General features: G+C 44.8%; 1 protein-coding gene across 1 annotated transcript in view; it reads right to left on the bottom strand.

Moving 5' to 3' along the window:
- LOC146788612 (uncharacterized) overlaps positions 1-16,653 on the bottom strand; it is a 459,070-nt gene that overhangs the window by 424,815 nt on the left and 17,602 nt on the right. The window lies entirely within an intron of this gene.

Genomic DNA, 16,653 nt, shown 5'->3' with positions numbered 1-16,653 from the left:
CTGGCGAATGCCTACAATTACATGTTGCTTTATGGCAATAAAGCAGTGCTGTGTTATAATTTGCCTGATGCTTCCTTTTTTCCTTACGGGTTACGGGGGCACTACTATGCAAAAATATGTAATTTACAGCATTGCCATGTTTTGAACATTATTAGGCTGCATTTATATGTTTTCACATATGTATATATATATATATTTATATATATGTATTTTCTATATGCTCCGGGATCCCGCACATGGGCGGGGATTATTCATAGATTATGACTTTGATGAGTATACCCCTGGATGAGAACTAGGATTACAGGTAAGTAACTAATCCTTTTTTCAGTGAATTTGCAAGGTTTTTTAAATGCTATTTCCTAACTATAACGTGTGTGAAACCTATGGTTTTTTCAGTGAATTTGTACGGTTTTTTAAATGCTAAGTTACTTTACGCCATTCGTGGCGTGCGCGCCCACTTAACGCAGTTCGTTCCGTGCGCGCACGGTGCGCGCAGTGAGCACGCGGTGCGCTTTGCGCACCGCGCGCCCACTTTACGCACTTAGTGCCGTGCACGCACGGGCACACGGTGCGCTACGCGCACCGCGTGCCCACGTTACGCTAGATGGGCCATGTACGCACGATGCGCTTCACGCACCGTGCGCACATGGAGGACATATTATGCGCTTCGTTGCGAAAGGAAATCTTTTTTCATTTCTTAAAGTGTTCTTATATGCAATGCACGAATGGTGCCCTGCAGGCACCATTTGCACACGGGGTGGGGCGAGTGTGGTTGATTTTTTTATTTTTTTTGCAAATTTTTACCGTACGCGTACGGTAAGCGTAATCGCCGATTTTTCAAAAAAAATTAAAATTGCTTTTTTTGGCCTTGGGGGTTCATTGGGGACACCATCATCAAGGCTATGCAATTAGGAGCTGTCTAAACAGCCCCTTTACATGTTTTTTCCCTTTGTTAATCCTCCACCCCTCAGAGTGCGAGAGAGAAAATGGCGGCCGCCGCTTCCTGGTTTCGACCGATTCGAATGTTTACTAAGATCTAACAGCCAATCAGAATCGCGCTCGCGCACGTCACCGTACGCGTACGGTAAGCGCACCGTAAGCGCACCGTAAGCTGGCTCAGATATATGTATTGATTTAAAGGCTATTTTCTCAGAATCTACTGAACAGATTTACACCAAACCTACATAAGGCACTTCCTTGACCTGTAGACTACCTCTCTGCCAAATTTCAAGGAACTCTGTTCAGCCGTTCGGGCTGTAGCTGTGTCTAAAGGTCCTATGGAAAAATGCATGGGAAAAACGCGTTTTGGGACCCCCCTTTTATCTCAGCCCCTGCTTGACGAATCCCCCCGAGACTTTCAGGGTAGGAGCGGAGCGTAGCGCCCCACCTATTTTGAAAATTTCGCGAGGATTCGTCGACCGGCGCCAAAGTTATTCAAAATAGAATGTTGCGGTTTTCCTATGGAAACAGGGTCCTAACTATAACTACCTACTGGCGACCGCCAGTAGGAATATATATATATATATATATATATATATATATATATATATATATATATATATATATATATATATATCTATATATATATATATTCACTGAAAAAACCATAGGTTTCACACATGTTATAGTTAGCTGGACATTTTACTGATAAAAAACCAATGAAATTCCCCCGTTATAGTTACTGTAGGCAACTATAACTCACGCGACCGTAATCCTCTGCTGATGCTAATACTGTATTTAGACACTTATTTGCCCATATCTTCTTCCATTAAATTTTAGCTATACATATATTACAAATATTTTTTTTTCATAAAGACACATATGTCATCAGCAGAGGATTACGGTCGCGTGAGTTATAGTTGCCTACAGTAACTATAACGGGGGAATTTCATTGGTTTTTTATCAGTAAAATGTCCAGCTAACTATAACATGTGTGAAACCTATGGTTTTTTCAGTGAATTAGCAAGGTTTTTTAAATGCTATTTCCTAACTATAACGTGTGTGAAACCTATGGTTTTTTCAGTGAATTTGTACGTTTTTTTAAATGCTAAGTTACTTTACGCCATTTGTGGCGTGCGCGCCCACTTAACGCAGTTCGTTCCGTGCACGGTTTTTATCAACTTTAATAAGCCCTGTACATTTGGTGGCCTTCGGCCACCAAAAGCACAGGGGGTGAGGTCAATGTGGATAGTGTTTTTTTTATTTCGATTTTATAATTTCATGTTGCCAAAATTACGTTTTTTTTCTCTATTAATAAGCCCTGCACATTTGGTGGCCTGCGGCCACCAAAAGCACAGGGGGTGGGGTAAGTGTGGATAGTGTTTTTTTTATTTTTATTTTTTTACCGTAAGCGTACGGTAAGCTTACGGTAAGCGTACGGTAAGCGTACGGTAAGCGTACCCCGCGAAATTGCCGAAAAAAAAATAAAACCGTTTTTGCTCTTGGGGGATGTTTGGGGACTCCCTCAACATGACTATGTGGGAGGGAGTTGTCAAAACAGCCCCGTAACATGTTTTTGGCCATCATGTTTGATAAACAACACTCAGTGCGAGAGACAAAATGGCGGACGCCGCTTCCTGGTTTCGGCCGATTCGAATGTTTACTAAGATCTAAGAGCCAATCAGAATCGCGCTCGCGCACGCCACCGTAAGCTTACGGTAAGCGTACGGTAAGCGTACGGTAAGCGTACCGTAAGCGGGCTCAGATATATATATTGATTTAAAGGCTATTTTCTCAGAATCTACTGAACAGATTTACACCAAACCTACAAAAGGCACTTCCTTGACCTAGGGACTACCTCTCTGCCAAATTTCTAGTAATTCTGTTCAGCCGTTCGGGCTGTAGCTCGTTCTAAAGGTCCTATGGAAAAATGCATGGGAAAAACGCGTTTTGGGACCCCCCTTTTATCTCAGCCCCCGCTTGACGAATCCCCCCGAGACTTTCAGGGTAGGAGCGGAGCGTAGCGCCCCACCTATTTTGAGAAATTCGCGAGGATTCGTCGACCGGCGCCAAAGTTATTCAAAATAGAATGTTGAGGTTTTCCTATGGAAACGTGGTCCTAACTATAACTACCTACTGGCGACCGCCAGTAGGTAATATATATATATATATATATATATATATATATATATATATATATATATATATATATATATATATATATATTTTTATATATATATTAGTATGTGTGACCATAACAAAATGCTGCTAAAGATGATTGAATTATGCCTCTGCAATAATTTCTTTTTGTTTGGTACTGAGGTGTATCCGCAGATGAGAGGTGTGGCTATGGGGGCATGTTTCTCCCCCAGCTATTCATGTTTACATGCGGGCTGGTGGGAGGAACATGTCCTTAGGTCCAACCACCAAGCCACATGGACCAATAATGTGATGTACTTCTGGCGGTATATCGATGATATATGTATGATTTGGAAGGGTGACAGACAGAGTGCGCAACAGTTTGTTGATTCCATCAATGTAAATGATCTAAATCTCAAATTTACTGCAACCATTGATAATGCCAAAGTTGAATTTCTTGACATGTCACTCTATGTTAGTAATGGTAAACTCCATACTAAACTACACCGGAAAACCACTGCAGGGAACTCCATTCTTCACGCGGATAGTGCCCATCCCCATCACACTATACGGAGTATTCCCTACGGCGAATTCCTTCGGATTCGCCGTATTTGTAGTGAGGAATCAGAATGCCAGACTTGTCAATCAGAAGCCTTTGCTCGTTTCCTCATTCGAGGTTACTCTAGAACAATCTTGAACTCTGCACTCACTAAGGCCAATTTGTTACCTAGGGTAGATCTTTTAATCGTTAAAATAGCACAAGTGACACCTTTTGCACAACTGAACAGTGAGACTGATCTAACTAACATCAGATTTGTAACCACATACAGTTAGCAAGATAAACAGATCCGCAAGATGATCTACTCAGTTGCCTATAGTACTCACCGACATGACACTTAAACCTATTTTGCCAGAATTGCCTGCGATTACTTTTAGACGGGCACCCTCTATGAGGCATGCCCTTGTTAAATCTAGTCCTGAAGTCACCCCTAAAAAAATCTGGTTGCTGAAAAAAGGCTTTTACAAATGCAATTCATGTCGTGCATGCACTTTTGCTATTAATAGCACTGACTATACTACGGCATTCGACAACAAGAAAGTCCCCATTCTGGACTATCTTACTTGCCGCACAGAGTTTGCGATATATAAACTGCGTTGTACTTGTGGCCTTGAGTACATCGGAAGCACTAAGCTCCCTGTACATAAGCGTATTTTTCAACATGTCAGGGCTATTGTTATTTCGGATCCAAACTATCCGGTGGCAAGGCATTTCAAAATGGTCCATGATAAACAACTAAAGGATCTAGAATATACTGTCTTAGGGGCTGTCCCTAATTTTGGGAGAGGAGGTAACCGTGAGAAAACCCTCCGCCAATTAGAGACTCATTTTATCATGTCCCTTGACACTAAGATGCCCAACGGTCTCAATAATAGTGAGGACTTACATAACTTTTTGTAATCCACTCTGTCTTAGTCCTTCCTGTTTGGATCCGTGCCCTGTCCTTATCTGAGTTAGTAATGTTTTAATCATGCCTCTCATGTTTCAGTCTCTTTCAATACTATGCACTAGCTTATTGGTGCTATCTGTGCCATTTTTTTTTTTTTAAAGAATTTTATTGAACAATAAATCAATTACAAGCATGGGCCTACAACCACCAGGGCCGGCCGCTAGATTCAGAAAGGATCATACAGTTGTTGAGGCAATAGTCGGCTCCCGGGGCCCAGCCCCGTACATGGCTCCGGATAGTCCTAGGGAAGCAGGATACATAAGATTAACATAAATAACAAATAAAAACAAAAGGCGAGGCATAAGGGCAAAAAGTGTGGGTCAGGCTACCTCCGGGGGACTCTACTTCAGACCTTCAAGTAGCTATCAAGAGGAAGGAGTACTGATAGGTCGGGGGGGGGTCACGGGAGAGGAACGTCTATATTCGGTTGTTCCAAAAATCGCAAGGACCCATCAAGGGTCAGGGGGACAAAGCAATATCGGTGTCCACTAGGGGGGGAGTACAGATACCCCCACGATACGCGTTCCATTGCCCCCAGATCCTACCCCATGCCCCCGGTTTACCACGAGCCACATACACAGTCTTCTCCCTGAACATGCACCAGTCCATGTTCTCCTTCCATACGGACACGGTGGGAGGCCGCTGGGAACCCCAAAGCTGCGCTATATCTCTCTTGGCAATCATGTTCCCCAGGGCCGCCCACCGAGTCTGAGCCGCGTTATAATCATTGGGCTCCCACACATTCAGGACACAGCGACGCACCTCCGGCAGAAGCGCCACCCCGGTGACCCGGCCCATGACCACATGTACCCGGCGCCAGTATTCCGCCACCTCGCGGCACTCCCAAAGGATATGGAGAAAGGTGGCACTGAGCCCACATCCCCGCTTACAGAGCCCGTCTTCAGAAAATCCCATCGAGACCAAACGGGGACCCGTCACATACACCCGGTGGAGAATCTTTAGCTGGACCAGGCGGAGACGGGCTGGAATGGCCACTTCCTTGGGGGACGACAGTGCGGACTGCCAGTCCTCGTCGTCCAGTTCCACCCCATCCCCTGTCCACGCCTCCCGAAGGCGCACCAAGAGGTCAGCCCGATTATTGATAAGTTTTTTATAAATTAAAGAGATAGTACTGTCGGGGACATGACCATCGAGTATGCGGTCCTCGAGAGGCGAAGAAGCCGGGATCTTGGTCCCCGCCCCAAATACCGAGAGCAGGGCATGCCGAACCTGGGCGTAGCGAAAGAACTCCGTTCCCGTAAGTTCGTATTCGCTCTGGAGCGCCGCGAATGTTTTAACCGCACCCTTAATCCATAAGTCTCCCACCCTACTAATACCGATCGTGTCCCAACGGTCAAACCCCTTCGTTGTCCAGAGGCTTCCCAGTCGGTCGGAGGCAAACAGAGGAGTAGCACACGTTAATCGCTCGCTCCAGCCCATGGCTACATTGGCCGCCTTCCAGATCCGCACCGCAATCTTAGTAGGGCCCGTAAGGGTCCGTCCAGCCGATCTGGAGTAAAGTGCCCTGTTATAGTTTCCGCCGGGAAGCAGGAATTTATCCATCCCATACGCCGGATTCAAGCCAGGCGCATACGTGGCATGGTTAATGGCCGATAGCTGTGAGGCCCAATAATACCTGCGAATGTCGGGAAGTGCGATGCCCCCGTCGTACCAGGGGAGAGTAAGCTTTGCCAGAGCGATACGCGCCCGTCCGTCCCACACCAGTCTCCTCTGCAGGCTCTCCACCTCCCGAAAGTAGGACACAGGAATGACATCGAAGGAGTTCTGAAGTGCATAGAGGAATCTGGGAAGGGACAGCATTTTAAACAGTGCTGCCCGACCCAGCGGGGACAAGGGCAGCTTACACCACCGAGCCGTGTCCGCCCTCAAACGCCGAAGTGGAAGCAGGAGATTCTGCTCATAGCGAGCCACCGGGTCCAACGAGACGTATATCCCCAGGTATTTGAAGCCGGACAGAGATAATTGGATCGGGAGCCGCGGCGGCAAGAGAGGAGGGTCACCGGAGATAGGATAGACACAGGATTTAGACCAGTTGATCGTTAGACCCGAATTTCTCCCAAAGGAAGTCAGAACATCAAAGAGAACATTAAGCGACCGCCGCGGCGAGGTGAGATACAGGAGAATATCGTCCGCATACAACGAGACCCGATCCTCGAAGCCCGGGGCCCACCGGATCCCTCTGATCGAGGGCTCCCAGCGGAGCCAAGCAGCGAGCGGCTCCAGGGCAAGAGCAAAGAGCAGAGGGGACAACAGGCACCCCTGCCTCGTACCCCTACCGAGAGCGAAGGGCCGAGAGACCCGTCCATTAACCACGACCTGAGCCATGGGTCCCGTGTAAAGAAGCTTCACCCAGCCAAGAAATCCTTCCCCAAAGCCGAATTTGGTCAAGACAGCCCAAAGGAATGGCCACTCGATGGTGTCAAAGGCCATCGTGGCGTCTAAAGAAACCAGCACGGCTGGTTCGGAGAGGTACTCCGCCCTGGCGAGGGCGCCGTGAAGACGCCGCAAGTTAAGAGCGGTGTTACGATGAGGGATGAAGCCGCATTGATCAGGATGAATCAGATCGCAGATGACGCTCAACAAACGATTGGCAAGGACTTTAGCCAGGATTTTAGGCTCTGCGTTTAGCAGTGAAATAGGCCTGTAGGAGGCACAGCGGTCTCGTGGCTTACCGTCCTTGGGGATCACGACTATCGTAGCCAGACGCTGGTCGTCAGGAAGGGAACCTGCCTCAAGGGACTCTTGAAACATACGACGGAGGAAGGGCGCGAGTTTATCCGGGCGCAACTTATATAATTCAATAGGCAGACCGTTGGGACCCATCGCCTTGCCCGAACGAAGGGACCGAATCGCAGTTGCTATTTCATCTACAGACAAGGGAGCGTCCAGCTGCTCACGTTCGTCGACGGACAGGCAAGGCAAAGCAATATCCCTAAGCAGAAGGCGAGAGTCTTCCACATCCCTATCAGTCACCGGGGAGTACACGGCCCGGAGGTGGTCAGCGAAACATTCCACAATCTCACCAGGCTCAGTCACACACACTCCATCCGAGACACGCAGCTCCGGGACCACACGATTAACTCTCTCCTTCTTATCCAGCCACGCAATCAACTTTCCCGCCTTGTCCCCGGCATCATACAATCGACCCTACTGCTCCCTATACATCGTTTTGGCCGCGTCAGTGACAAGAGACCTGTACTCAAACTGTTTCAGGCTGAGGGCATGTAGCCCGTCCGGAGTGACACCAGTCTCCAAGGCCGACTCCAGCCCCGAGATGTCAGTCTCCAGCTTCACCACTGCCTCACTCTTGAGCTTCTTAGCCACCACTATCTGGGAGAGGGCGTGTCCGCGGATTACGGTTTTAAAGGCTTCCCACAGGGACATTGCGGACGACACCGACCCCTCGTTTTCAAGGAAGTATTGGTCCATAGCCTTGACCAGGCTGTCGCGAGTCGTAGGGTCTCGCAGGTACCACGGGTTAATGGGAGCGATCCGCCCTGCAGACCGCGACTCAGTGTCAAAGAGCAGCCACAGCGGGGAATGGTCGGAGATACCCCGTGCCAGGTGCCTAACCTCTCGAATCCGACCAGTCTGCGCCGCGGGCATAAGGAAATAGTCTAACCTAGAAAGACTCCCATGCGCCCCAGAGTGAAAGGTGTACTGACATTGGGTCGGATGCATTAATCTCCAACTATCTACCAAGCCGAAGGTCTCCAACAGTCCACCAAGCCATGCCTGGGCAGCGGGGAGGGCCCTGGGTGGGTGACGATCCAGGTCACCCGAAACCACCGAATTAAAGTCCCCGCCCATAAGCAAAAGACTATCCGGAAGTTCAAGCAGCATTCGACCCAGGTCCGTGAAGGTGGAGTTCTGGAGGCCCGGGGGGACGTAAACTGAGACCAGGGAAAGGGGCCGCCCCTCCCACCTCCCAGTCAGACACACACAGCGCCCTCTGTCATCCGAGACTACCCTAGTGATATCCAACGGAAGTGAGGATCGCAGGAGAATGCCCACCCCCCTGGAACCAGTTGTGAAACCAGAATGGGCCACGAGGCGGTATCCCCCCCTGTTCATTGCATGACAAACATTACCAACCAGATGCGTCTCCTGGAGAAACACCACATCAGGAGTCAGACGACGCAAATACTGCAGTACTACACCCCGTTTGATACGGTCCCCCAACCCTATATCTGTGCCATTTTTAATTATCTATCTACCCTACGAAATCTGTGTATTTTATTGAGGACTTCCGTTATGTTCTAAGTATCTACCTCCATTATTTGTTCAGGCTTGAACAAATTTCACTTACTGCCTCACTTAACTTATTTTTAGCTATCAGCTTTTTCTTTTTTGCACATTGCACTTTTTTACTAATTTTCAACTTCGTGGTATTCCATGCCAGTTGATAGACCTGACAGTTTTTTCAACAACTGATTTTTTGTATTGCTGCTATAATAACTATTTTTGCACATTAGATTTAGATTGGTATTGTTTACCTGTCGTATTTTGCGCTATATTGCATCAATGTACACAGCATATCAACTGCTATACCATTATGACATCTATTTGTGATATATTTGAGTTTTAACCCTTTCGATGCTTGTGACGGAGCGGTCCCGTCATGCGAGTCGGTCGCGCTGTGTGCATGACGGAACCGCTCCGTCACGGCCCCGCCCGCGCAACGAACCTTCAGCACGGCGCGGAAATCTGCGCCGCGCTGAAGGGGTTAATCGTCAATTTTTAAATGCTTATTTGCACCGAGTTTTATATATTCCAATCGAAGAGATGTTTGCTGCTATTTAGTTTAGTTTAACTCAAATGCTATCTGTTATTACTCATTGTGATCATACTTATGCTCCTTTGCTTATTTTCACTTGCCCTTGACCTAGCAGTAGTTGCATAACAATTATGCCTCTTTGCACTTGCATCTTTTGCACTTATAACAGTAATATTGCTGTGTTTATTATACTTATGAGGAGACTCTGTGTTACTTTAATGGCATTTACATTGCGATATTTATTATTTATTTATTTGTTCGTTATTATTTGTCATATTTCAGCAGAAAATAAGTATTTGACCTTATTTGGTTGTAACCAATAATTATCATCAATTTAAGATTTGTACTGTCGGTAGTTTCTAGGCTTGTTACCATATGTTTTTAAAGTCTGTTGTTTAGCTTTATGCACACATTAAGTCTTATCTCTAAAGAAATTTGTGCATGTTCTAAAATTTAACTATGGTCGTTCCCGAGCGCATCATGTGATCAAGCTCGCGGATGCGAGCGAAACGCGTCATGGTGGACATTATGTCCGACGAATGCTATGGATTTATATTTACTTTTGCCCAATAAATTGATGCCTGCACTTATTCCGGACTCCTGTTGATTCCTATGAGCGTGAGCACATTGAAGAGGTTGATATATATATCAACAAAATCCTCAGCGTGTGTGCGCTCTCAGTGATCACGAACTCCGACACCATAAGGTATCCACAAGATGTTGTATTCCACCAGACGCGTTTTGGCTTCCTGCCAAGCCTTGATCACGTGGAAAAAGTGCACAAGTTGCCAGGCACAACATAAAGCATACAGTGTGTCATGAACAAAAACAAGGGACTTCATAAAATAGCGGTACGGTACTTGGCGGCCATCTTGTAATGGTAAACAACCACAATACACATAATATTGTTGTGTTAGCCAGTGCTACCTGTCACTATAGTCCCAAAAACTAAATAGTTTTTATCCTGGTATGACACCAAAGATTGGCCGTAATATCCAGCGCTGCAATACTGACACCATCATGAGGTATTGTTAGTAAGCATGCAGGATTGTGCACTAAAAGAACTTTATCGTTTCAAAGTTAGATAACTTTATCAATACAAACAATGACAGCATGTGCTTAAATACTGTAAGAGAACCTGCATATAAGTTAATGCAGGCATCTAGCAAAGGTTAATAGGTTTAGTCCCAAATGCGTCAATACGCCGAATTAGTCCTGTTACATAGTTAATCAATCACAACAATCGTGATGTATTCGCAAATGCGAAAACACGGCTGATAATTGCACAACGATGCTTGTGTCATGATAGGCAAGTGCCTCGTGATCCCTCACTCATCAACAGTGTCACGTTGAAACGCAATAATATCTAAATGCTGTCCCCTGTTATAAAATACCAGTATGTCCTTAGGATAAGCCTGTTCCATTTCAGTGCAAGTAAGATTGCCAGGGGAAAAGGGTAGGAGGTCCGTGAAGGTGCCCCTTCCTTTCCTCCTGAAATACAAAACAGAAATCCACAGATAGACTAACATTAAAATGCAGTAATACGTTCGTACAAGTCCACCGAAGGAAAAGGAAAGAGATATGGTAATAGACCAAATAAATGCAATGCATATTTAGTTGTTACAGTTTCTTCAAAAGGTCATGTTCACCTTGTTTGTGTGGTAAGGGAGGGGAGGGTAGGATGGGGGGGCAGGGGAGGGGAGGCGGGGAGGAGAGAGGGGGGGAGAAAAAGGGGGGAGGAAATATATATGTGTGTGTGTGTATAGGTTACCTGCTGGCAGTCTCCAGAAGATAGTTATAGTTAAGACCTAGTTCCCATGGAAAAAGCATCTTTTGTTTTGTTAATAACGTTAGCGCAGTTTGACAAATCTTTACTAAATGTTCAAAACCAGTTTGCCATTTACTGCAGCTGCTGTCAGGAACGTCTCGTAGTGATTCGTCATGCAGGGCCGAGAAAAAGGGAGGGTACCAAAATATGTTTCCCTATGCAAGTTCCCATAGGGATTATAGACCCGATTACAGCCTGAAACGCTGAACAGAATTATACTAAATATGGCAGAAAGCTAGATCTTGGTCCAGAAAGAGTGCTTTTTGTAACTTGGTGTAAATCTCTTCAGTAGGTTTGGTGGTCAGTTAATGGGTTTAGAATATTTATATTTTTATTTATCTTTCATGAATATGCTGTTAATACAACAATGGGCAATAGTGAGGACCAGAGGCTGTTGCATTTAATGCATAATACGGGATTTAGGGGCACATGCATCAAAATTGTAAATTACCATTACGTAACGGTGAATTCCTGAGATTCATAGTTAGATAATCACAATTTACAATGCATGAAACTCAAAGAGTTTCAGATTGCGATTCCTAGGGGGTCGTAAATTGCTCTACTTCATTAATGTTAATGAGGTTGATCGCAATGTCAGCAGACCACCATGTCCGTGATTGCTTTTACAAAAAGTAAAATGAAAAGTTTTCTTTTCATTTTTTAAGACCAGGCAATGGTCTGTGGGACCACTGCCTGCTCTTAAAAATACTTTTACAACCATTCACAATGGGGAAGGGGTCCCTTGGGTCACAAAACATTCATGCATACCGTTAGGATTCGGTATTTGGAAGGGACGCCCTAACACGCCCCTTCCAAATACCAAATCGCAAACCGATTTTGCAATACAGTAACAGGTTACCAAACGGCAAATTGGGGTTTGCTGCATCTGCAAAGCATTTTTTTGTGTTCCGAAATGGGCCGATTTTGAGAATCGGCCCATTTGCGAATGCAAAAATGCTTGATGCATGTGCCCCTTAGTGCCACGTAATTTACCACATAAATTGCATAATTAGCAGATTTTGTAAAAAAGGTTATTCTTGGTTAATTGGAAATTGAATCTGACATACAATGTGCATCATTATTATGTTTTCACTGCAAAATTCGATAACTTTGCCACATCATTTGGTCCTCTATTCTGCATAGTCCTAGTAGAGCCGACGTATGTAACATTCTGCAGAAGGTTCGGAATCTGCCATTATGATGATGAAATCCATATTTGACAAGGAACAACAGAATATTTTCCATATTTCATGGCTCCCTGTGCCATGCTGATTTTCATATTACTGTATTTTGTGTAATAAAAGCCTCCAAATGTGTTATAGATTTATTTGGACAACACAATGTCAGACAGCATAATTTGCAAACAGAGAGAGGCAATCCCTGCTTTCTAATTATGTCTTATTCTGTCTGCATTTCATGCACTTACTGGGAGATATTCCAAGTTAGATGTATTAAATGTAGCCACTTCACCCTGAACCAGGGCATCTTCTCATGATACAGTCATTTTCAATTCTCCATTTGGGGTTATCTCTGCAAATTATAGCTCTTAACTGTGTGAAATCAGGTTGTTGGTTGAGTGGGGTGTAAACTATGCTCAGGAAACAGCAACAATCACTGACAGGGTGAACCACTAAAGTCACCAAATTAACCTGTACTGGTAGCTTGGCACAATACCAGACAGTCTTCACTTAAAGGCAATCTGTAAAGTGTTTATGCCGCACCCAAACAACAATAAAGGGAAAACACAAGAGAAGAAAATTCCCACACCAATCTAGAATAATGAAGTCAATTTTTGTAAAGTATTTATTATTGAAATGATGAAACTCAGACCAAAGGTCAATTAGACGGGAGAGACCAGGGCAAAGCTAAACGTTATTCCAGACTGCGATGGAGAGTGGGTCAGATACAAGGAGTGGTTTTGGCCTGATCTGCACTTACCTCTTAACTTAGAAGAATTTTCATGGAAAAACACCTTAAAAGATGAAGTTCAGCGGGGCATGGCTGCAGACAGTGTCCAAGGATGAGGCGTCATCATCGGGGAGCTGGCGAACTATGTTGCGGTGAAGATTTCTATATTGAGGCTCAGGCTATTTTTTTGGAAGTGGAAATCTGCACCCGGACGAAACTGCAGCCTGAAGACAATGAGAGCCTCATGAGGCCAGATACTCCTTTTATGAGGAGCCACTGAATAGGACTTGGTGCTCCAGAGAAGAACATAGCGGGTCCTGCCTCATAGTCAGGATGACCGGTGATGCACCTTGTGTGAATCAATGAGCAGGTGTCTGTCTCCGCTCAGTTCTCAGAGCACTTTTTAGTCAAAAAAATGCAAGTCCTAAGTTGGGGATTTTAACTATCTGGGTACCTTTAGCACCACCTCCAAGGGCCCAAGACTGGAGAGGCACTGGCGTCACACAGACTGGATACAGGTGTAGGTTCAAGATGATGGGAGCCTTTTCTGTCCCTGAGGCTCAGGCCGCCAGCCAACTAGCCCTTAGAGTCACTCTGATAGCCTTGGGTTCAAGCAATGGAACAGGGCTCAAGCACCAGGGCAGGCCTTTAAGGGTTCAAGGCAGGCTTCAGGCAGCAGAGCAGCCCTTCCAGGTGCAGCAAAGCAATCTTCTGAAGTACACAGCAGGCCACAGCAGCAGGCAGACCTCTGAGAGTTCTTCCACTGGTTCCTACCGTGAACTGAAGGTTGGGTCTGAGGGTCCTATTTTTACACCTGTTACCTTCTTTTAGGTAGGAGAAGTTTCTAAAGATTCCATTTGAATTAGTCATAATTTCTTGACTCCCTGACCTGGCTCCAGCCTTGCTGCAGGCACAATGGACTAGTGTGAAGGTGTTTGTGTGAGTGCAGGGCACAGCCCAATAACTTGTAAGTGTGGGTGCTGCCCAGCTCTTCCCTTCCATTCTGCCAGTGATGGCCTATAAAGGCACACATAATCCCTCTATTGTGTGGCTGTCTGAGAGCGATATACACAGTCTAACGGTCAACTACACTCAGTCAAGTGACCAAGGCAAAGGCTGCAGGCACCAAATAAATAGGTCAAGAAAATGGCAACTTTCTAAAGGTTTAATTTTCAAAATTGTGACTTCAAATCTGACTTTACCATTAAAGAGGATTTTAACTTACTATTTCCCAGATACCAAACATGAATTTCCTATCAGAATACTAACCACATATGAACACTTTTTAGATGTAATAAGGCAACCCTATGCTATCCTATTGGAGAGGTAGGCCTCACAGTAGTGAAAAAAAACAATTGTGAGATTTTCACTACCAGGACAGGTAAAACTTAAAAGTACATGTACAAACTTCTAGTAACAATAGCCTCTGACCTGTCTAGTGCCTACCTCAGGGGTGACCTATATGTAGTAAAAGGGGAGTTTAAGTCTTGGCAAGAGTTTATTTTGCCAAGTCGAATTGGCAGTTTAGAGCTTCCAGCAGGCTACAATGGCAGGCCTGAGACATGTTTTAGGGGCTGTTATGGGGTAGGACAATAAGTGCTTAAGCCTCAATAGTAGTATTTAACTCACCAACCCTGGTTATATGGTGTACCACTTTACTTATAAGCAAATTAATTATGTCAATCAGCTGTAAGCCAATTTTATCAAGTTTTAGGGAGTGAGCATTTTAGCATTCATTAGCAGCGGTGGTGTTCACTGAGTCCTAACACCAGCAAAACTGAATGCAGAAAAATAGGAGAGTGAAGGAAAAATGTTTGGGGGAGACCACCCTAAGGATGACAGCTCTAACAATTACCATATATAAATTACAGAGTCAGTGATAGAGAATCTGTAGTTATGGTTAGATCTGACTTTCCAATGAAATGGTGATTTTTGCTTTGCTGATAACCTCAGCACTGTCTAATGGTTTTCTGAGAAACATTCCAAAAAAAGCCATCCTGGCTTAATTTCAGAATGTCAAGTCTTAGAGGTATCCATCCAGGGAAATGCAACATAAATGGATGAGAGGATCATAAATGAATGATTTGGTTTATAAAGCCCGTCGGAAAATTTGACCACCGAAACAGCAAATACAGCTGAAAGAGGGATACCATGAAATTAGAATTTTACTCAGAGGTTTCCCTTTGCTTGGTTTGGTGTTAAATCATTTAGTTGTTTTTGCAATATTTTCCTTTGGAATTTTTGTTGGCCAGGCTTCAAAGGAATTTGCATTAAATTTTACAGATCTATCATTTTGTGCAAGTTTATCAAGTGGGGCAAAGTTAAAAGGGAGGGTGGGCAAAATATTTTCATATGCACGTAAATGTAATTGTTTTTTCTGGTTTTAATTATTTTTGTACTGATCTGTCAAGTGTGGCTCAAGAAGAAGAAACCTCCTGAAAGGGGGAATTCCCATGTTAATTTCTGAAATTACACCAAAAAAGGTACAACTTTACTCAGAAAGTATGCCTTTTGTTGATTGCTGTAAATTACTTCAACCGTTTTCAAGCAATTAGCATTTAAGGAGGGTCTCAGGTTAGGCATGAAGGGGTTAACCCTCAGAAAAAGTTAGAGATAACTGTACTGTGATACTCACACTGTACCAAAAATGTGACTTCTTCTGATTGGCTGCTGGAGCTTTTGCTCTTGTTAACTATTTGCTACAGCAATACTTAAATAGTGTGATTGACTATCCACACCTTGGGAGAAAATGTTGCGGATGCCATTATAGGACTACGGGACTCAGGACTCATGACTCAGTTCTCTAACCCTAAAAAAATATAGTAAAGGCCTATAAGGGGGCATTCTAAGCACACTCTGACCTATGAAAGGGCCTCGGGTCAAAAAAGGACCATCTGTATCCAACATTTATAAAAGTTGAAATAGGGACTTGGTGCTGTCGTACTACTGTGGTAGCCAGCACAGATCCCTGTGTATTACAGCAGTACGTTGGTTTTTACGAACTTTTTCTTCCATGGGTTTGTGGTACTAACCAAGATTCGTTTTGGAAAAATAATACCATAGTACTGGCACCTTGGTACCAAAAGTAGTAATTGAGGCTTTTAAATGAATGTGGCACTGTGCTGTGGAAACATGTGGGTTGACTCCTGCTGAGACTCCAATGATTTGGTTGATTACTCATAAAATGGTTGGGTGCAGGGCCTAGCCTCTGTCCAGGCCTTTCACACAGCCCCCCTCCCCCCATTATGCACGGCCAAATACACTGTGAATCAGGGGATTGTTTGCTCATGGTACAGGGCAATTGGTGCACAGACTGGCCACAGGCTGTGTGCAGCTGGTGGTTGTGATTTATCATGGGTTGGAGGCTGTGGGCAGTTGTTTGCAGATTTGTGTTTGAGGGTTCAGTGAATTTTGGCTGAAGAGTGTGTGCTGTGGAGGGGATGGCTAAATGGGGAAGAGTGGCTACAATTTGTAACCTGTATGTTTCTACAGGTAATATTGTTTCTGCAGTTCTCTTGCTCTTCCAGAAAGGG

This window comes from Triturus cristatus, chromosome 11 (assembly GCF_964204655.1).
Source record: "Triturus cristatus chromosome 11, aTriCri1.1, whole genome shotgun sequence".
Taxonomy (NCBI): domain Eukaryota; kingdom Metazoa; phylum Chordata; class Amphibia; order Caudata; family Salamandridae; genus Triturus; species Triturus cristatus.
The sequence above is the reverse complement of the archived record's forward strand: the minus strand, read 5'-3'. Positions and strand labels throughout refer to the sequence as shown.